General features: G+C 42.5%; 1 protein-coding gene across 1 annotated transcript in view; it reads left to right on the top strand.

Annotated features, from left to right (window-relative positions):
- Positions 1 to 23,460, top strand: part of LOC142748945 (A disintegrin and metalloproteinase with thrombospondin motifs 2-like) — a 911,491-nt gene that overhangs the window by 243,466 nt on the left and 644,565 nt on the right. The window lies entirely within an intron of this gene.

Below are 23,460 nucleotides of genomic sequence, written 5' to 3' on the forward strand. Positions count from 1 at the left end.
CCACATCCCCATAGTTTTTATAAACCTCTGTGGGCAGGCCGCCCACTCCCGGGGCTTTCTCATTGGCCATTCCTTGCACAGCCTCCTGCAATTCCTCCAGGCTAAGAGGGCCATCCAGCAGGGCCCTATCCTCACTATTCAGACTCTGGAAATTAGCATTCCCCAGGAAACCCCTAACATCCGCCGCAGTAGGGGACACCTTTGATGAATACAAAGAAGCATAGAAGGACCCTGGGGTGTCAGAGACTAAGGTGCCCGTATCATCTTTCAAAGCGGCAATATGGGACTACTCATGCTGAGCTTTAGAAATCACAGACATGTGGCCAACCTTTTCCCCCTCCGCAAAGAAACCCTGCTTAGCAAACTGTCTCTATCTGCCACCTCTAGAGGATGGATTCTCAATCACGTCTGAGCCTGTGTCAAGCGCTCACTTGTATCCGCCACAGGATTAATTCTAAAATCTACCTCCGCCGCCGCCATATCCGCATGCAATTTATCATCCAGAGCCTTCGACTTAGTCCATCAATATTACGAAGTCTATCACTATCCCTCTCAAGTAAGCTTTCATAGCCTCCCACACCGAATGCACCGATGCCGACCCCGCATTGAATTCAAAATATTCCTGTAACAATTCTGGAACTCGTTCCCCATCATGCATTATAGATAACCAAAACGGGTTAAGACTCCACCCCCGAGAGCCATTATAACCCACCACGGGTTCCAGAACCACCCGCATGGGAGAGTGGTCCGACAGAGACCTAGGCATATATTCCACTTCCCCTGTCCTGGGGGGCAGCGTCGGGCTACAAAGGGCAAAATCAATTATCGATAGTGAAGCATAGGTTGAAAAGCAACAGGAAAACTGCCTAATCTGGGGATGTTTAACCCTCCATACATCTATAAGGCCTAGTTCAGTGAGAAGGACCCCAAAATGAGTTTGCGCCGATTGGCCCTCAACTCCATCTATCCCAAGCTGAATCCGGGACATTATTGAAGTCTCCAACCAAGAGACAGGAGATGCCAGGGTGTAAGGCCACAAAATCCAATATCTCGTTCAGCAAAGCCGAAGAAAATGGAGGAGGAATATATACGGATACCAGGACAAGAAGCTGTTGGTCAATTCTGCAAAGCAAACAAATATAGCAGCCCTGAACATCAATACTCTGCGCCATGCCCTGGAATGGTATGTCTCTATGCACCAGAATACGAACTCCTCTAGAATTATGAGAATAAGCAGCATGATACGCAGAGGTTAACCATGGCCTTTTCTGTAAATCTATTTTGTCCGCAGTATGATGCGTTTCTTGCAGGCAGTATATGGCAGGGCAGTACTTCAACATAAACCTGAAGACACTGTCGTTTGGTAGCATCAGAGAGCCCTCTGACATTCCAGCTAATTATCGGCGCTACAGACATAATTCACATTTTTACCGTTAATACATAGCAGACGTACCCACAAAGCCCGCCTCCGCCCAAACCAGAGTATACAATATGGTCGAATCCCCTCCCCCCGAAAGAACCATCACTACCGCAATCAATACAGTAATCAGGGCCAGCCTAAATACAGCAAAAGCTTTGGCGTTACTCTAGCACATTACCCAAACTATGCATAAACAGTGAGAAAAGCAGTACCCCTCACTCCCTCAACCCCTGCCACCTCTAGGATAAATCGAAGGGGGACAGAAGTGAATACACAGCAATATTACGTTGCACCAAACATTAAGCAGTCAAAACGGGTCGATTAAAGACAAAAAGTATTTAAAAAAATTCTCCTCAAAAAGAAAAGAAAGAAGTCCCTCCGGGGAAACACCTCATGTGTCAGGAGGTACAGGCTCCAGGCGAGGTTGTCCCCCCTCATGTTGATCAAGCCACTGCAAAGCGTTATTAGGATCTTCAAAGAAATGGGTGCCCGGAAACAGCATCGAGTAGACCACTTTCAATTCTCAAGCGTTTCTTGATAGCCATAAAGCGGGCCCTCCTTTTCTGGACCTCTGCCGAATAATCCGGCTAGAGAAATTTTACATCCATTAATGCTGAGGTCCGGCATATCCCGAGTTGTACGTAGCAGGGTGTCCCGGTCTTTGAAATGAAGCACTTTGGCCAGAATTGGGCGCGGTGGTAGTCCAGGCGGTAATGGCCTAGTGGGCACCCGATGCGCCCTTTCAATTGCAAACAATGGTGACAATACATCCTTCCCAAATTGTTGGGAAAACCAGCCTTCAATAAAGTCTGTGGGGTTAGTTCCTTCTGCCTTCTCCGGGACCCCAATAATACGGACATTGTTGCATCTAGATCAATTCTCCAGATCGTCCACCTTTGCCCACAAAGCTATAGAATCCTGCACGGCCCTCCGAGATGTCTTTTAAATTTTAAGCAGGTCATCCTCCAGGGTCGATGTTCTAGCTTCCACCTCAGTGGTCCTTTCAAAGATCTATTGGACATCTTGTCTAAGGACAGACAGCTCCTGTCTCATGCCTCCCACCTGCAGTGACAGGGAACTGATGGCTGTGTTACATTTAGCGATAGCCTTAAGCACATCTCTCAGCGTGTGCTCCCCTGTAGCCCCCCCCCAGGGCTACCAAGTGTTTCGGCCATCGACTATTGCTGGACCTGTACCTCTGTATCCACCGTATCATCCTCGGACAACAGCTCTGCCGAGTCAGACCAATCCGGCCTGTTCTTCTGGGGCCACACTGACTTTCCATCCTCTGCCACACTACCAGATCGGGCATACTGCCTGAGGCGATCAGCGACAAACTTCCTCAAAGCCTGGGTCCCGGACCTCCGCTCCCTCTCGGCGCCGTCTTGGATGTCGGCATGGCGCCCGGCTTTCAAAGGAGTTTTATCGCTTTTCCGCGGCATAGCGATCAGCCCAAGGTGTCCCCGGAATCAGGACAGGTAGGAGATCCCGTTCCCGTGCAGAAGCACCAAATGTCACTGGATATCAGTGCAAACCGGATAATTGACCAGAGTGGAGGCAGGAGATGTGAAGCGTGCGTCTCACTCCATGCAAGGTCAGGCCACGCCCCCATGGGCATGACATTTAGTGACAGACACTATAGGGTCAGGCAGTGGTAGTCCATTCACAGAGGCAACAGCCAGGGGTTTCTCCAGAAGAACTGTAGGTAGATGTAGACGATCCACTAGATCCTGCTGGATAAGATTTGCAGCTGCTCCAGAATCAAGATAGGCAGAGGAGTAGTGTGATGTCTCTCCAGAGATGATGGTCACAGGAATAGATAACTTGGGAGAGGCTTTGACATTTGGTATCATCCCACCTAGGGTGGTCTCTCCAACCAACCCTAGGTCCTGGAGTTTCCTGGCTTTTGTGGACATTGGCGCACGAAATGGCCTTTAAGGCCGCAATACAGACACAGGCCTGAAGAGCATCTGCGCTGGTTCTCCTACTCGGACAGTTTGATTCTGTCTACCTGCATAGGTTCTTCAGGTAGAGCAACAGGAGGGGGCAATAGTGGTCTCTGGAACGAGGGTGCCAGCCTGTGGAAAAATCTCTCCCGCCGATCCTCCTGAGCACGTTCCTGGATCCTCATGTCAACCCGGGTAGCCAATAGGATAAGAGCATCCAGGGTAGAAGGAAGATCGCGGGCTGCTAGCTCGTCTGATGTGCGAGGACAGTCAATACCAAAAGGTCGCCATCAACGCCTCATTGTTCTATGCCAACTGCGCTACCAGGGTACAAAAGGAGATTGCATGAGGGTTAGCAGAGTGGCTCCTTGCATGAGGGTTAGCAGAGTGGCCACTGCAGAGGATGTTCGACCCGGCTCTTCAAGCACAGTACCAAGTCTGCAAGAATAAAGCTATGTCCGAGAATTCTCGTTCCAAGATGGGATTAGCCCACGCCAGAGCCTTGCCAGCTAGAAGGGAAATCATGAATGTTACCTTGGCCTCATCAGAGGGGAAGAGGTGAGCACGCAGTCTAAAATGGATGGTACATTGATTGATGAACCCTCTGCAGGCTCTAGGGTCACCGTCATAGCGAGTAGGAAGAGGCATCGAAACTGTGGATCTGGAACAGACAGGAGGAGTAACGGGTAGTGGAACGGTAGCAGCATCCGGAAGAGGAGCAGGGGGTTGATGCAGTCGGGCGATGGAGTTTACAGCCACGGGGAGTTGATCCAGACGTGCATGTAGTATATACAAAAATTGCCAGCAGAAAAAAAACCCTCCTTTCCCAACTATAGATATGGAAAAATAAATAACTTTATTGTGCTTTCTAAGCAAATGCTAACCACAAAAATGTTTGTTTAAAAGTTAATATATATCTCTCATACGCTGGTAAATGGTAACGGACAATGCAACTATGTAGATCAGTGTAAAATGTCAATGGGCCGGCGGCTGCAGAACACCAGGGCCAACTAACAGCCGCCGGCCCATTGACATTTTACATTGATCTACATAGTTGCACTGTCCGTTACCATTTACCAGCGTAGGAGAGATATATATTAACTTTTAAACAAACATTTTTATGGTTAGTCATTTGCTTAGAAAGCACAATAAAGTTACTTATTATTTTTTCCATATCTACAGTTGGGAAAGGAGGGTTTTTTCGCCGCTGGTAATTTTTGTATATAATATTTTCAATTCCCGCCAACTGTTGGGGTCTTCCTTCTAGTTATATGAATTCAATATTGGGTTAATTATCCTTATCCTTGACCCTGTTTCCATTTGGGAACACTACATACTATTTATATACACTTTGTGATGGCAGGTTTCCGGTCTCAAAAGCCTAATGCAGACAATCTATCTGTAGAGGTAGCTTATGTATTTTCAGACCGCATTTAGGGACTTGCAGAAAACGTATCAGAAATATGTAAGATCTTGCTGGGAGATAGCCAGCCTACAAACATATATTGAGCAACAGATCATCTATATAGGCTTACGTATAAATTTAACCCCTAATTCATATCGGGGTGATGCTGAATTTATAAAGGGATGAGAAGAACTCCTAACAGCAAACTCTTTACGGATGCTTAACTACATATTGGAATTTGGGAAAAGAGACTTTAAGAAAATCACTATACAGCTAGAGAAAGAAATTGTAGACATCCAGACATTTAGTTCCCTACCAGACTTTTCTTTTCTAACTTACTCTCACAATTCGTACATAGAAAAATTACAAGGGGATATCAAAGAAAGGAAACACCGTAAATATATAAGGGACAAGAGAGACTTCGACACGGGTACACTTAGAACTCGCGCCTATCCTGCGCCTAGGCGTACCACTATACATACCTCTGACCCCTCAGAGTCTGACATCTCAGGTACTGACGAATCCACCAGCTCGAGAATTGGCACAACGCGTAAAAATAAGAACAGTAAATATAGTTCCTCTAAGAGAATTTTGACACAATTTAATCCAGTTGTACCATGTCAAATCAATCTGACATCCCAAAGTCCTATTACTGGCCCCAATTCCTTATCTGCATCTTCCTACACCTATTATTCCGAATGTACCATCAACCCCTCGCCCAGTGGGCACAATTTCAAACTCAGGGAACATCAGATGTCCAACCAATGTGAATGTCACCAATACTGGAGCTACCAATGGGTTTCCTTTTTTTAGGAACACCCAATCTACGCTGGGGCCTCAATCAATGACAGGGTTTGTTCCCCATACTAATATCGGAGGGAATGCAATGCAAATTTGCAATATCTCCTCCATTGAACGAAGTCTACATCACGAAACTCTTCTACGAAAAGGATTATCCTACACCCCAACTCCAGTATTTGATTAATTCAATTGGGTAAAGGACATTAATTTATTTGCTAGGAAGTTAGCCTATTTTAAAAACAACATACAAGGTAGTGATGATACTGATAGAATCGAGAGGAATACTCTTAGAGACCTGGAAAATGTAAAATGAAAAATGTAGCTAAATACGTCTTATTGGAAAAAAAATTATAATTTCATTTTCACTGCCCAATTCTGATAAAATCTGTGGGTCAAAATGCGTACTACACTCCTAGATGGATTCCTCAAGGGGTGTAGTTTGCAAAATGTCGTCATTTTTGGGGGAGTTTTCACTGTACTAGTACCTTAGGAGCGTTACAAATGCGACACGTTGCCGAAACGAATCCAGCAAATCTGTGCCCAAACAGAAGTTTATGAACACATATGGGGTATCCCCCTACTATGGAGAAGTTGCTTTACAAATGTTAGGGTGCTTTTTCTCCTTTGTTGAGAAAATGTACAATTTTTATTGGAAGAAAAAAAAATTTCATTTTCAATGCCCAATTCTAATACAATGTATGGAACAGCTGTGGGGTCCCAGATGCGTTCCTGGTGGGGTGTAGGTTCCAAAATGGGGTCTTTTTTGAGCTGCTTCCTTTGTTTTGGCACCACAAGATCTCTTCTAACCTGACAAGGTGCCTAAAATATATTCTAATCAAAAGGCCCCAAAATCCACTAGGTGCTCCTTTGCTTCTGAGGCCTGTGTTTCATCTATTAGCATACTAGGGCCACATGTGGAATATTTCTAAAAACTGCAGAATCTTCCGGCTATCTTATTGTTGGAGAGAAGCCTGATATTACCTTTTCCATGGTATATAAAATTAAGAATCTAATAAAATAGAAAATAAAAGTTATCAAAACCTGAAAAAAATAAAAAGGTTTCCTGAAGCCCAAAAAAAAGAGAACAGTACTAATGGTACGGTGCTGCCAGGATATTAAATAGGGGGCACTCGACTCTGCTCACCCCTCGCCGGCCACTTCTCTAAAAAGTTCATTGCCGTTATCCCCTCTCCTAAACTCATCCTCAGACCGTAAATAACGGTCTGCAAACGTTTTGTGCCTTTTATGATAATAATTCATCAGGTTCATTCGTTCCTCTTCTTATGCCCGTCCACCGCCGAAAACTGGTCCGTCCTGAATGCCAAAATCTTGTCTGAGATAGCGCGCATGCACCCGTCATGTATGGTCTGACACCTTTCCATGCTTCCTCCGGGCCTCAAATCTAGTTACTGCGCCGCTATGATGTCCCATTGTGCGCATGCATCAGAACAGGACATTGATGCGCAAGTGTGGGATTTCGTGTGTGCTGAGGGGAGGCAAGGAGCTGTCTATCAAAAGTAAGGAGGCTGGGTTAACTCGGAAAGACTTGAGGAATGAAGAGATCACTCTTTTCAAACGAAGATTTGACTCTAGTATTGCGATTTCGATACCAAAAAATACTTTGCCAACAGTAACAAAAAAAAAAATAAGTTCTTTCATTTTCTGATGAGGCACGTGGTGTGATGAATTTTGAATGTGCCTCACATTAATAGTAATTAACCCCATCATGGTTCTCAGTCATAATGGGTTAATGTCTAAGGTACATGATGGGGTTAATTACTATTAATGTGAGGCACATGGAGGTTAAATTCATCACACCTCGTGCCTCACAATCGGGGTATGTTCACACGCTAAACTAAAAACGTCTGAAATTACGGAGCTGTTTTCAAGGCAAAACAGCTCCATGATTTTCATACTTTTTTTTAAGCCACTCGCGATTTTCGCAGTGTTTTTTACGGACGTATTTTGAGCTGTTTTCAAGAGTCAATGAAAAACTGCTCCAAAAACGTCCCAAGAAGTGACCTGCACTTCTTTTTCGGCACGTCAGAACAGAACGCAGTTTTTCCCATTGCAAATCAATGGTTGGAGGCTTTCTGCTTATGATTTTTCGTCCGTTTTTCGGGCGTTAACGGGCCGAAAATAGGCCGTGTGAACATACCCTTAGTGAAAGAAAGGAGTTTTTATTTTATTTTTTATAGCGTACACATCATAAATGACACAAAAAAATTGCTGTGCAGTTTATTACGGCCGCGCCAATACCGAATGTGTATATTTTATGTATTAAGACTTATTTAATTATTTGTGTGTATTTTGTTTCATTTAACATTACTATATGTTTTTACTTTATTTTTAAACATTAATGTACTGGCATTTATCTATATGCCGGTACTTTAGCCTGTGTACTGATAGTACACAGGCAGTTGTTTGGGTATACCTAAGTGTGCCCTAACAGGAAATGGTAAGACAGTTCTGGGGTCCTTCAATGGACCATCGGCTGTTTGACCATATATGATATGTCCCTCAATAGGGTCAAAGGGATTCCCTGTGACGCGATCCAAGGGGCATTCCCCCCTCTCATTTTCCCCTTGAATGCTGTGATTGCAGCATTCTGGGAATAGAGGCGGAGATGAGCGGTTTCTCGCATCTCCTCCGTTAGAGCGGGGCTGCGGCTGTATAATACAGCCATTGCCCCACTCCTGACAATAAGTGCGCGCGCGTGGTCAGCATGAGGTGATGCAGCCGGTGCTGCACTAATGAGCGGCGCTTCAGGCGCTGAAAACATGGGGGTATTTTGCAGTGTGTCCGCCATGTTCAGTCTTCAGTGCCAGCAATCATTAGTACAGTGCCGGCCGCATGACATCATGATGACGACACGCACTTGTCAGAACTCGGGAACGGGACATTGGCTGTATTACACAGACGCAGCCCCGCTCTCATACATTCATGTGTTAAAATGCTAAGCTGAGCTTAGTATCAAAATACATGAAATAACGGTATCGAACCGTTTGATGGGGCACGGTATCGAAACAGTATCGAAGTTTCGATGCATCGTGCATCCCTATGTTCCAGTCGGATATATGTACAGCCGTGCATTTCACCTCTAGTACAATTGCTCACAGTTCATCAAATAGTAGATTAGAGAGCTGTATACTCAAATAATCAAAACATGACAGTAAAAGGAAAAATTTAAAGCCTCCATAAACTCTGTGCAACCCACCAAACTCTACATTTGCTTTTTGAGTTAGCTCACCGGTTTTCTCTGGGATTTTTGATTCCTATATAGTGGTTTCCAGACTTGTTGTCACACAACAGTTAAGCTGCACTTAACCCCTTCCCTCCGCAGCCGATTTTCATTTTTGCTTTTTCCTCCCCACTGTCCAAAAGCCATCTCCGTTTGCAGGACATAGTTCTAGTTTTTCACGGCACTATTTATACTACCATATAATGTACTGCACTGGGAAACTGAAAACAATTTCTTTCTGGGGTCGGAATGGAAAAAAACCTGATTTCTTCATTGTTTTTTTGGGTTTAGTTTTTGCGACGTTCCCCGTGCGGTAAAAAGACAGTTTATTCTGTGGGTCAATACGATTACCGCAGTACCAAATTTATATAGTTTTTTTTAATGTTTTACTACTTTTACAATGAAAAAAACTTGTAAAAGTGTTTTGTGTTGCCATTTTCTGAGAGCAAAAACTTTTTGATTTTTCCATCGATTGAGCAATATGAGGGCTTATTTTTTATCTATTGGTAAAATTTTGGGGTACATGAGACTTTTTTTGATCAATTTTTATTCAATTTTTGTGGGACCAAAAAAAAGCGATTCTTAAATTATAATTTTCTGACGGCGTTCACCGTGCGGGTTAAATAATGTGATATTGTAATAGTTTGGACTTTTATGAACGCAGTGATACCAGTTCTGACTTTTTTTCATTAGGCCACCAGACTGCCATGACAACCATCTTCACCGCACAAACATGTCACTGGGGGTGATGAAATGTCAAAGGGGGCCACACACATGTTTCTTCACGGCTTAGATTCTATGGTCGCTATTGACCATGGCATCTAAGGGATTAAATAAGCAGGTTCCCACTGAAATGTCGGCTGTAACATACAGTAAACATGTTCGTTCTGTGGAGCCCGCTCAGCCCGTGAGCACACTCCATACTTCCCCACCCAACATCTACCGTAAAGTACGAATGTCGGGAAGGGATTAAACCAATTAATGAAATGCCTTCTAAATTCGGGTATGCAGCACATGTGAGGCCTGTGATTTTGCCTTTATAACACGTTATGGAAATATACACCCCGTTCAGCTATAAAATTAACCCCATTATAACCAACCATGGTACATGCTCTTCATAGGGGGAGGGGGGTTGTACAGAGCGGGATCACGTGCTGAGCACGCTCCATATGCTGCGGGTGTCAGCTGTGTATTATAGTGGACACCCTGCTCTAACTGCTGGGATTGCAGATTACTATTATCCAAGCTGTTTAACCCCTAGCCGCACCACTCAGCAACTATACGTCATCACGGGAGGTTACTTCCTGCACGAGGACAAATAGTTACTGAGTCCTTCCCGGTGCACACTGTCGGCAACAGTGTGTACCAGGAACCAGGAAGTCAGCTGGCTCCGACAAATGACACTCCACTCTTGCCGGCCAGGAGGCCTTTGGCGCTGATTTCGGCAATTAACCCTCTAAAATCGTGGCGTTTGCCGATGTGGCATGGCAACCGAAGGTCAAACAAGGGCCTCCGTGTCTGCCATGGATGGAAACCTATGTCACATTGTCATTCCCAGTGCACACTGCGTTGACCGTCCGCATCAGGAACCGGGAGGTCAGCTGTCCCCGACAGCTGATACTCCACTGTTACAGATCAGCGGCTCATCACCGCTGATTTTGGCAATTGACCCCTTTAATGCGGCGATTGATTGCCATCGCCGCATTTAGGGTGATTGTAGCACATCAGCAGCACCCATGCAATCGTGGGGGTTGCCAATGGTTGTCATGGCAACCGGAGGCCAAAACAACGGAATGGGCCCAAACAACGGAATGGCCTCAGGGTCTGCCATCTATGGAAGCCTATGGGGAACAGCCTCTGGCTAGTCCACATAGGCTTACTGTCAGAGTGACTGTGAGGTCACAATGAAAGTTGGAATACATTACACTACTAGGTAGTGTAATGTATTCTAGCAGCTATCAGAGCTGCAGGTAAAAAAAAGAAAAATATATATATATATATATATATATATATTTATGTTTTATAAAAGTGTATAAATAAAAGTTAAGTTAAAAAAACAAACTGCTTTTTTTCCTATAATAAGTCTATTATAAGAAAAAAATATACAGATTTGGTATCACCGCGTTCGTAACGACCCAAACTATAATGTTATTTTTCCCGCACGGTGAACACCGCAAAAATTTTTTTTATGAGAAACTATGCCAGCATCGCTATTTTTTGGTCACCACCCCTCTAATGATATAGAATAAAAAAAGTGATAAAAAAGTTGCATTTACCCCAAAATAGTACCAATTAAAACTAACAACCGTCCTGCAAAAAACAAGACCTTGCACAGATTATTTACTTAAAAATAAAAAGTTATGGCTCTCAGAATATGGGTGACAAAAATTTATAAATTTTATACATTTATTTTATAAAAATGTGATTTTATTTTGCAAACGCTGCAAAACAAAAAAAATTCTATACATATTGTATCGCCGTAATCGTACCGACTTGCAGAATACAGTAAAACATAATTTATTGCGCACGGTGAACGCCGTAAGAAATAAAGAATTTAAAACTACGAAATCGCTGTTTTTTGGTCCCTTCAGTTATAAAAAATTTTTTAATAAAAAGTGATCAAAAAGTTGTATGTACCATAAAATAAAAAGTTATGGCTCTCAGAATATGGGGACACAAAAAAATAATTTTATAGAAAAGTGATTTTATTGGGCAAACGTCACAAAACTTAAAATAAACTATATACATATGGTATCGCCGTAATCATATTGACCCGCAGAATAAAGTAAAATTTAATTTATAGTGCACAGTAAACACTGTAAAAATAGAAAAAAGTACAAAAAAAGTACAAATTAGTTTTTTGTCCCCTTGCTTGCCAAAAAATGGAATAAAAAGTGATAAAAAAAAATCGCATGTACTCCAAAATGGTACCAATGAAAACTACAGATTGTTCCGCAACAAACAAGCCCTCACACAGCACAGTTCGAGAAAAATACAAAAGTTCTGGCTCTCAGAATATAGCGACAGAAATTGTGCAGAGCGAATAATATTTGGCAACATTTATTAGTGCGACACGGCCATATATGTAGGACTTCTTTTTTTATTCACCGTATTATCATACCCTCTTATTATGCCCTGATGTACTCCACACAGATTACATATACCCCCACATTATAAACTGAAATTGTAAAGGATCTGCCAGACACAGCTTCTGTGTTGACGCCTGTGGGTAATCAGTCTGCACCTGCTCCTATGTCTGAGAGAGTAACACGATCTTCTACCAGTCAGGTTGGGAGGCTGAGGAGTGGGAGAGCCTATCACAGCCTGGCCAGACGGAGCTAGCTCCCGCCCTTTGTCTATTTATACCTGCATTTCCTGCTCCTCCTTTGCCTGTGATTCTTTCCTGTTTCCTGGCTCAGCTGCTCCTGCTATTATTATTGACCTTGCTTCATTTTTACCCTGGCTTTACTGACTACCCTCCTGCTCTGCGATTGGTACCTCGTACCCTCCTGGTTTGACTCGGCTCGTTCACTTCCGTTGCAAGTAGGCAGGGACTGAGTGGCGGGTAGATTAGGGCTCACCTGTCTGTCTCCCTACCCTATCATAATAGAAATACCAGTAAAACCCCAAACAGAACTACCAAGCTAAATCTGCACTCCAAAAGCCAAATGGCGCTCCCTCTGTTCTGAATCCCAGAGTGTGCCCAAACACCAGTTTACAGCCACTTATGACATTTTATACCCGGGAGAACCTGCTCAACATTGTATGAGGTATTTGTCTTCAGTGGCATAAACTGAGCACACCATATTGTGCACTAAAATGGCATATCAGTTGAAAATTGTAATTTCCACTTTGCACCATCCGCTGCACATTCACCTCTTCGCACACCACAACTTAATAGCATGTCGTGGTGTTCTATATGGAGCGGGCTCATGCGCTGAGCCTGCTCCATATGCTTCAGGTATCAGCTGTAGATTACAGCTGACACCCGGGACGAACGGACAGGATCAGTGATTGTGCTGTTACAGGAGCCTTTAAAAATGACATACTGCAATACATTAGTAGTGCAGTGTATTGTACCAGAGATCTAATGATCACTGGTTCAAGTCCCCTAGGGGGAGTAATAAAATGTGTAAAAAAAGGAAGTGAAGTTATTATTAGTGAAAAAAATATATTTAAAGTCCAAAAAAAAAACGTTTCACATTTTTCCTATATTACAATATACCATTATTGAACTTGCATGGTGAATACCGTAAAAAAAAAAGCATTAGAAATGCCCAAATCGCTGTTTTTTGGTCACCCTAGCTCTTAAATTTTTTTAATAAAAAGTAATCAAAAAATTGTACGTACCAAAAAATGGTACCAATAAAAACTACAGCTCGTCCCTCAAAAAAAAAATAAGCCCTCACACTACTCAATCGGCCAAAAAAAATAAAAAAAAGTTATGGCTCTCGGAATGTGGTGAAACAAAACGTTGTTTTTTTTAAAAAAAATATTTTTTACTTTGTAAAAGTAGTAATATATAAAAAAAACTGTATACATTTGGTATCACCTTAATTGTATTAAGTCTCAGAAAAAATTTAAGTTGTCGCTTTTACCGCACAGTGAAAGCCGTAAAAACGAAACCCAAAAAGCAATGGAGTAATGGCAGCATTTTTCTAATTTCAGCCCGCCGCAAAGAATTTTATTTTCAGTTTCCCAGTACATTAAATGGTAATTTAAATAGTGTCACTAGAAGCTACAGCTCCTCCTGCAAAAAAAAAAAAAGCACTCACACCACTTTACTAAAATAAAAACGTTATGGCACTTGGAAAGCGGGGGGGGGGGGGGAACTAAAATGAAAAAGCAAAAAATGGATCAGTCCTAAAAGGGTTAATTAATTTATAATGAAAAACACATTTATGACCACGTGGGATATTGCGGTACTCGGGAGAAATTGCTTTACAAAGGTTTGGGTGCTTTTTCTCCTTTATCCTTTGTAAAAATAAAAAAAAATCAACTTTTTAGTGGAAAAAATTTTTTATATTTATTTTCACGGCCTAATTCTAATAAATTCTGCAAAAGACCGGTGGAGTCTAAATGCTCACTATACCTCTAGAAAGATTCCTCAAGGGGTGTAGTTTCCCAAATAGGGTCAGTTTTGGGGGTGTTTCCACTGTTTTGGTACCTCAGTGGCTTTGCGAATGCGACATGGCACCCGAAAACGAATCCAGCAAAAATTGAGCTCCAAAAGCCAAATAGCGCTCCTTCCCTTCTGAGCTCTGCAGTGAGTCCAAACAGCAGTTTATTACCGCATATTGCTGTAATCAGAAGACATTGCTTTTCAAATTTTGGGGTTATTTTCCTCCTGTATTCATTGGAAAAGTTAAACATTTCTATGTTTTTTGAGAAAAAAAAGTAGATTTTCATTTTCACAGTCTAATTCCACTCAATTCAGCAAACAACCTGTGGGGTCAAAATGCTAACTATACCCCTAGAAAAATTCCTTGAAGGGTGTAGTTTCCAAAATGTGGGTCACTTTTGGGGGGTTTCCACTGTTTTGGTCCCTGCAGGGCATTGCAAACGCGATATGGCACCGAAAAGCAATCCAGCAAAATCTGCGCTCCAAAATCCAAATGGCGCTTCTTCCCTTCTGAGCTCTGCCGTGGGTCCAAACAACAGTATATTACCACATATGGGGTATTGCCATAATCGGGAGAAATAGCTTTACAAGTTTTGGGGTGCTTTTTATTCTTTACTCCTTGTAAAAATTTAACATTTCTATGTTTTTTTAAAAAAAACAGCTAGGTTTTCATTTTTACAGACTAATTCCAATAAATATAGCAAATGACCTGTGGGGTCAAAATGCTATCTATACCCATAAAGTCCTTGAGGTGTTTAGTTTCCAAAACAGTGTCACTTTTCGGGAGTTTCCACTGTTTTGGCACCACAAGACCTCTTCAAACCTGAGATGGTGCCTAAAATATATTTTAAAAAAGGAGGCCCCAAAATCCTCTGGGTTCTCCTTTGCTTCTGAGGCCTGTGTTTCAGTCCATTAGAACACTAGGGCCACATGTCCTTTCTAAAAACTGCAGAATATGGGCAATAAATATTGGGTTGTATTTCTCTGGTAAAACCTTCTGTGTTACAGAATAAAATGTATTACAAATGAATTTAGTCAATAAAAAACTATTTATAAATTTCCCCTCTACTTTCTGAATGCTGTTTTGAATACTTTGAGGGGTGCAGCTTTTAAAATGGGGTGATTTATGGGGTCTTTGTAGTATATAAGGCCCTCAAATCCACTTCAAAACTGAACGGATACTTGAAAAATAGCCTTTTAAATTTTTTGGGAAAGTCTGAGAAATTGCTGCTAAAGTTCTAAGCTTTGTAATGTCCTAGAAAAATAAAAGAATGTTCAAAAAACAATGCAAACATAAAGTAGACATATGGAATATGTGAAATAGTAATTATTTTGTGTGGTATTAATATCTGTTTTACAAGCAGATACATTTAAAATTAGAAAAATCATTATTTTTGCAAATTTTCTTACAATTTTGGTGTTTTTCACAAACAAACAATGAATTTTTTTACCACATTTTTCCACTAACCAAGTACAATATGTCCCAAGAAAACAATCCCAGAATCGCTTGGATAGGTAATAGCATTCCAGAATTATTACCACATATAATGACACGTCAGATTTGAAAAAATGGGGCTGGTTCTGAAGGCTAAAACGAGCTGTCCTGAAAGGGTTAAATGGTGTCAATAGAAACTACAACTCCTCCCACAAAAAATAAGCCCTCACACCACTGTTGACGGAAAAATAATAAAGTTATGGCTCTCTGAATACAAGGGGTGAAAAACGAAAATTAAAACGCAAAAAATGATAAGTCCTGGAAGGGTTAATTAATTTCTAATAAAAAAACATTTATGACCAAATATGGGGTATTGCCATACTCGGGAGAAATTGTTTTACAAATGTTGGTCGGCTTTCTCTTTTATCCCTTATGAAAGTTAAAAAAATTCAACATTTTAGTGGACAAAAATGTTGATCTTAATTTTCACGGCCTAATTCCACTAAATGCTACAAAAAACCTGTGTGGTCAAAATTCTAACTATACAGCAGGAAAAATTTCTTGAGGGGAGTAGTTTCCAAAATGGGGTAATTTTTTTTTTTGGGGGGGGGTCTCCGCTGTTTGTCTCTCCGGGGCATTGGAAACGAGACATGGCCCCGACAAATATTCCAGCACAATCTGCGCTCCAAAATCTAAAAGGTGCTCCCTCCCTTCTGAGTCCTGCTGTGGGTCCAAACCTCAGTTTATGACTACATATGGGGTATTGCTGTAATATGGAGAAATTGCTTTACAAATGTTGGGGTGCTTTTTCTCCTTTATTTGTTGTTTAAATGAAAAAATTCTATGTTTTAGCGGAAAGAAAGTAGATTTTTATGTTCACAGACTAATTCCACTAAATTCTGCAAAACTGTTGAGTCAAAATTCTAACTAAACCTCAGAAAAATTGCTTGAGAGGTGTAGTTTCCAAAATAGGGACACTTTTAGGGGTTTTGACTGTTTAGGCGCCACAAGACCTCTTCAAACCTGACATTACCACACTAGGGCCACATGTGGGCTATTTCTAAAAACTGCAGAATCTGGGCAATAAATATTGAGTTGCATTTCTCTGGTAAAACCTTCTGTGTTACAAAAAGAAATGTATTACAAATTAATTTAGTCAAAAAAGATTTAATTTGTAAATTTCACCTCTACTTTGCTTTAATTCCTGTGAAACACCTAAAGAGTTTAAATACTTTCTGAATTCTTTTTTTAATACTTTGAAGGGTGCAGTTTTCAAAATAGGGTGATTTATGGGTACTTTCTAGTATATAAGGCCCTCAAAGCCACTTCAGAACTGAACTGGCCCCTGAAAAAATTGCCTTTTGAAGTTTTTTTGAAAATGTGAGAAATTGAGGTTAAAGTTCTAAGCCTTGTAACGTCCTAGAAAAATAAAAGGACATGAAAAACTATGCAAACATAAGGTAGACATATGGCAAATGTTAACTACTACCTATTTTATGTGGTATTGCTATCTGTTTTACAAGTAGATACATTTAAATTTAGAAAAAGGCAAATTCTCTAAAATTTGGTATTTTTCCACAAATAAATATTGCATTTATCGACCAAATTTTTTCACTAACCTAAAGTACAATATGTCATGAGAAAAGACTCAGAATTACTTGGATAGCTCAAAACATTCCAATGCTATTACCACGTAAAGCGACACGTCCGATTTGAAAAAATCATCTGTGTCCACAAGGTCAAAATAGGCTGTGTCCTATAGGGGTTAAAGGCAATGTACACCTTTGAAAGTGATTTTTCTTCTTAATAAAAAGGGCTATCTGTGTGTTTGGTGCAACCTAATAATCCATTTTTATTACAAATTATTTTTACATTATGTGATACAGCTGCTTTGTATGCTGTATACAGAGCAGCTGTATCATTTGCTAAGACCTGAATCGGTTAGTCCCGTGGACCTGACTGGTTCCATGTCAGTGGGTCCTGCGTGTCTGAAACGCAGGATCCACCTGTAATCAATCACACCTAATTTATGAACTTAGATGTGATCAGGACCGGCCTTCGGATAGATGGTCAAAATGATCTTTCGGCACCCCACCCCATTATTAAAAAAAAAATGCCCCATAAATTTTTTTATAATTCCCCTTTAGTACAGTATAATAATAATATTTAATATGATATTACAACCCCTTCAAGGACACAGTATTTTGTTCTCTAATTGTGCCCACAGTATTATGCCACCTGTAGTACCCCTAAACAGCATAATGTCCGCTTAGTGGCCCCACACAGTATAGTGCCCCCCTGTAGATTTTGCCATATAGCCTCTCTGTAGACAGTGCCATAATCCCCACCTCCTTTTTGTAGATCGTGCCATACAGCCCCCCACCTCCCCCTTGTAGACAGTGCCATACAGTCCCTCACCTCCCCCTTGTAGATAGTGCCCCCAAACAAAAACAAAAATTGTACTCACCTAGGCCTCGTTCCCATGACGAACTGAGCTGCCCCACGGTGTGATCCTGTAGCCTAGTACAGAGTGTCCCAACCTTTTCGGACTCAAGGCAGCACTGGAAAAATAAAATTTCCTCAGGGCACCCCTACCAAAAATTTATTTGAGAAAGACAGAAAACGGCTAAGAACAAGCACTACACTCACAGGGTATGTTTACACTTGTTTTCACTTTTTTGTAAGGCAAAAAAAATCTGCCTCAAAATTCCTTCAGGAACAGACCTTGTCTTTGTGTTTTTTCTTAAGCCGTTGAATCGAATGCAAAATCGAATGCAAAATCGCCGCAGGTATTTTCTGCCTCCTATTAATTTCAATTGGAGATCAGAGGCGGAAACCACTTGTACCCCCTGGTTGGTAGTGCCACACTACCCACACCCCCCTGGTTTGTAGTGCCACACTACCCACACCCCACTGGTTGGTAGTGCCACACTACCCACAGCCCCCTGGTTGGTAGTGCCATACTACCCACAGCCCCCTGGTTGGTAGTGCCACACTATCCACAGCCCCCTGGTTGGTAGTGCCACACTACCCACAGCCCCCTGGTTGGTAGTGCCACACTACCCACAGCCCCCTGGTTGGTAGTGCCACACTACCCACAGCCCACTGGTTGGTAGTGCCACACTACCCACAGCCCACTGGTAGTTAGTGCAAGGACTACAAAATGACCCTGATAGCTGGCAGGCAATAGACATTCAAAAAAGGACAACTGTGCAGGAGCTTAATAGGAGCTGGTAAAAAAATCACAATGTACTGCAATAAATTAGTATTGCAGGGGTTTAACACAGCGGGGAGGGCATATCTGAGCGGGCCCCAACACATGTTTACAACTGAAAGTGTGCATTCCCATTATATACCAACCATCATCCCTGTATATAACTCGCATCATCCCTGAATACACCAGCCATCATCCCTGTACATACCAGCCATTGTCCCTGTATATAACCCCTATCATCTATCACCAGCCTGGCTAGTATATACAGGTAAGATTGGGGTTATAAACAGGGATGATGACTGGTATATACAGGGATGATGGGGGTTATATAATGGTATGATGGCTGGTTATATACAGTGGTCATGTCTGGACCAGCCATCATCCATGTATATAACCCCCATCATCCCTGTATACAACCCCATCATCTCTATATATACCAGCCCACATCCCTGTATGTAATCCCCATCATCCCTCTATATAATCCCCATTATCCCTGTATGTACCAGCCATCATCCCTGTCTATAACCCCCATCATCCCTGTAAATACCAGCCTGACTGGTATACACAGGGATGATGGGGTTTATATACAGGAATTATGGCTGGTATATGCAGGGTTGATGGTGGTTATATATGGGGATGATGGGGTTTATATGCAGGGATGATGGGTAGTCCAGTCATCATCCCTGCATTAACCCCCATCATACCTGTATATATCAGCCATTATCCCTGTATACAAACCCCATCATCCCTGTCATTCATTTTTGAGGGGTGCTTGCTTACCCTCTCCTCACACGCAGGCTGCTTCTGCTGCTGTTCCTCTCTGGTGGGCAGCATCAAAGGCGTGCTCCAGCAGACGTGCCTAGCATGGGCACATCTTGTAGATTGAAGAGTATTGGTGGTCATGGCGGGGGCGGTCGCGGTTGGCCCCAACATCTCAGTGGGACCGGGTCCACCCCCCTTGCTCCCCGCTAGCTACGCCACTGGGCAGCAAACTTCGCAAAAAATAAGCCCTCCCACTGCTCTATTGATGAAAGAAAAATAGTTATGGCTCTGTGGATAGGTCATCGTTGTCCGTGGGTGGACAACCTCTTTAACCCCCTCACGACTGACCTACGGCTATATACGTTCTAACTGCCGCTGCCCCGTGCAATTAGCACGTGTATAAACGTTGACAGCCTGGAACGGGTTTAATGAGTGCAGTGCTGCTTCAGTGTGAGCAGCACTGCACTCATGTCTCAAATCATTCCTGAACAATTTGTGTTAGGCCCCATGCACACGAACGTGCTTTTGCGGCCGCAATTCCCCCGAAAATCCATGGCAGAATTGCGGCCCCATTCATTCCTATTGGGCCATGCACACGACCGTGGTTTCCACGGTCCGTGCATGGCCCAGGAGCCCAGACCGAAGAAAGAACGGGTATGTGTTATTACGGCCGTGTTCTGCGGTCCAGGCTCATAGGAAATAATGGACGTGGCCATGTGCATGGCCCGCGATATGCGGGCGGCTTGCAGGTAACACCAGAAAATCACAGCCGTGCACATGGCTACGGTCGTGTGCATGAGGCCTTAGACCTACACTGCAACATGCTGTAAAATGCTGACTCACTTGTTACGGAGATTCTAAGAATTACAGCCTTTGCCGATTCATTTCAATGGGAGAAGTCTAATATTATGAACTGCTGCCACAAGTGTATCAGCGTTTTACAGCCTTTGAGCAGTGAAAGGAAAGAAGGGCAAGCAGAGCTTGCATTAGCACTGCGGCCCTTGCAAACAGCTGATCGAAGGGAATGCTGAGTCGGATTCTTACTTATCAGACATTAATAGCCTATCCTGTGGATAGGCCATCAATTTCCTATCTCTAAATAATCACTGTTTTAACCCCTTAACGACCGTCCAATACGCCTTTTCACGGCGGCCGTTAAGGGTACTTATGCTAGAGCGCCACCTTTTCACGGCGCTCTGACATAAGCCCGGCACAGGTGTCCTGTGCCGGCTAAAACCGGTGTCAGGCGGTCTATAGATAGCCGGACACCTGTACTAATGGGTGGGATCGATTTCAACATCGATCTCACCCGTTTAACCCGTTAGATGCGGCGCTCAATAGCGAGCGCTGCATCTAAGTGGTTTTGGAGAGAGGGTATTCCCTCTCTCACACCATCGGCACCCTGTGATAGCAATCGCAGGGTGCCGATGGCTTCTATGGCAGCCGGGGCCTAACAAAGCCCCCAGTTCTGCCTGTAGTAGATGCCTGAGGCATGACCAGCAGGTGCCTGTCAGGTTTACATTGAAAGGGAATAATATGCTGCAATACAGAAGTATTGCAAGGTATTATAAAAGTGATCAGAAGATTACATAGTGAAGTCCCCTAGTAGGACTAAAAATAAAGTTAATAAATAAATAAAAATCCAAATTCAAAAAAAAATTAAAAACCCACTTTTTCCCTTATAAAATACTTTAATATGAAAAAACAAAATAAATAAATAAAACATTACACATATTTGGTACCGCCGCATCCGTAATGACCCCCCCTAAAAACAGATTATGTTATTTAACCCGCACGGTGAACGCCGTAAAAAATCTAATAAAACGAGGAGTTTTCCCGAAATGACAGATCCAACGTACACTATCATCCACGCACAGGAATAGGATGAGTACTCTTGACACAGACACGTTGACACACACATATCCACAACCCCAAACACTAAATTTTGTATCCTGGACTGTAGCAGGACTGAACACAGTTGTTAAACGGAAAAAAATTGTAACTCACTTAAAACGATTGAAACCAGACATAGTCTTCCTGCAAGAAACACACTGGCACTCTCTGCCTCTCTGGCAGTAGGGACCCTAAAAGCGAACTGGATAGGTGATTGCCTGACGGCGTCTCACACGTCCAAGACTAGAGGAGTAGCGATCATCATACACAAATCATTATCATACGCCATTCATGAATCTTATGCAGATCCAGAAGGGAGATTTTTATATGTGGATGTAACAATCCAGGACACTAGATATAGCCTTCTCAATGTATACGCTCCTAATTACCCGAATGCACATTTTTTCTCTCACTTGCTAAACTTTCTACTACAACAATCACTTCATTCCCTGATAATTGGGGGAGACTTTAACACCACCCTACAAAATGACATAGACCGTACTAGCTCGTCTAAGCAGGATGACACGGCAGCCTCGGTTATTCTTGACTTAATGACCCAACTATCTTTATGCGACCCCTGGCGCTTGCTACATACGACTGAACGAGACTATAACCACTATTCACACACTCACCACTCACACTCCAGAATTGATATCTTCATAATGTCATTACAGGCCTTCCCTGCGATTGTCTCAGCGGAAATATTAACAATGGCCATATCTGACCACGCTCCCATAACTCTCACAATAGATGCAGGACCACCAAAATGTAAAAGCCGTAATTGGAAATTTCCTTCTTATCTATTTACCTCAGAGGATTTTAAAAAATATCTAAATACGCACTGGTCACACTATGCCACGGATAATAAGGAACATATAGATAATTCCAGCCTATTTTGGATGACATCAAAAGCAGTTATGAGAGGTCATGTTATTTCATATCTGAAACACAGACGTAGCAACCTACAGAAACAATTTGATAAATTAAATCTTGGGGTGATGGAGGCACATAAATCCTATTTATCAGATAGATCAGCGGGAAAAAAAATCACTTTTCATAGAAGCTAAAACTCTTCTAGACACATACTTGCAGGGTCAAGCTAAATGGCACATTGAAGTCATAAATAACAAGTATTTCCGCTGGGGCAACCGTATAGGAAAGCTGCTGGCGAATATTCACAAGCCTCGTAGATCTTCATATGATATACCGAAACTAACTCATCCCACCACGCGAGAAACCATGTTGATCCCAGACCAAATCCAACAAGCTATTAGAGAGTTTTTTTCTTAGACTTTTACAAACCTACACAATTTGATTCGGAGACAACGGGGTCTTTCCTGTCCTCTCTTAAGTTGCTTAAACTCTCACTACCAGACCAGCAACTCCTAGAACAGGCACTCACAGAAGAGGAGGTACAAAGAGCCATTACTGCCTTGCCAAATAATAAAACACCAGGCCCGGATGGCATATCCTCAGAATATTATAAAATGTTGTCACCCCACTTAATACCGCCCTTAACTAGATTCAAGGGATCTGGGCAACGTGAATTCTTCAGCTCACGTACTATTTTAATTAAGAAACCACATAAAGACCCGACAGACATAGGCTCCTACAGACCTATATCCCTGTTAAACCAGAACTACAAATTGCTAACGAAGATCTTGTCAGATCGGATGCAACTGATCCTGGGAAACATAATTACACAGCATCAATTAGGTTTTCTTAGAAACAGACACTCCACCAAAGGGATTAGACAGGCAGTGGCGGCCACGATATAGGCCCTGCACCCACACTCTGCACCCACAATGCTTCTGGGACTGGACGCGGAGAAGGCCTTTGACTCTGTCTCCTGGCCTTTCTTGCATGCCAATCTTCAATACAGAGGGTTTGGAAAGGTTTTCCTAAACTTCCTCATGGGATCACAAGACCAGGCACATACTACCTTCACTATAAATGGCAGTAACACACTACCCATTGAAATTCACAGAGGCACAAGACAGGGCTGCCCATTATCACCCCTTTTGTTCAACCTCTCCATAGACCCCTTTCTCAGACATTTACTCACGTTGACGCCGTTTGAGGGGATACATGCTGGCCCCACGGAGTTGAAGCTCTCAGCTTTTGCAGACGATATATTGATATATATCACTAACCCACAAACCTCTCTTGATACATTATTGTCTGATGTTATCAAATTTGGCTCAATATCAGGTTTTAAAAT

Source organism: Rhinoderma darwinii, chromosome 3 (assembly GCF_050947455.1).
Source record: "Rhinoderma darwinii isolate aRhiDar2 chromosome 3, aRhiDar2.hap1, whole genome shotgun sequence".
Lineage (NCBI taxonomy): Eukaryota > Metazoa > Chordata > Amphibia > Anura > Rhinodermatidae > Rhinoderma > Rhinoderma darwinii.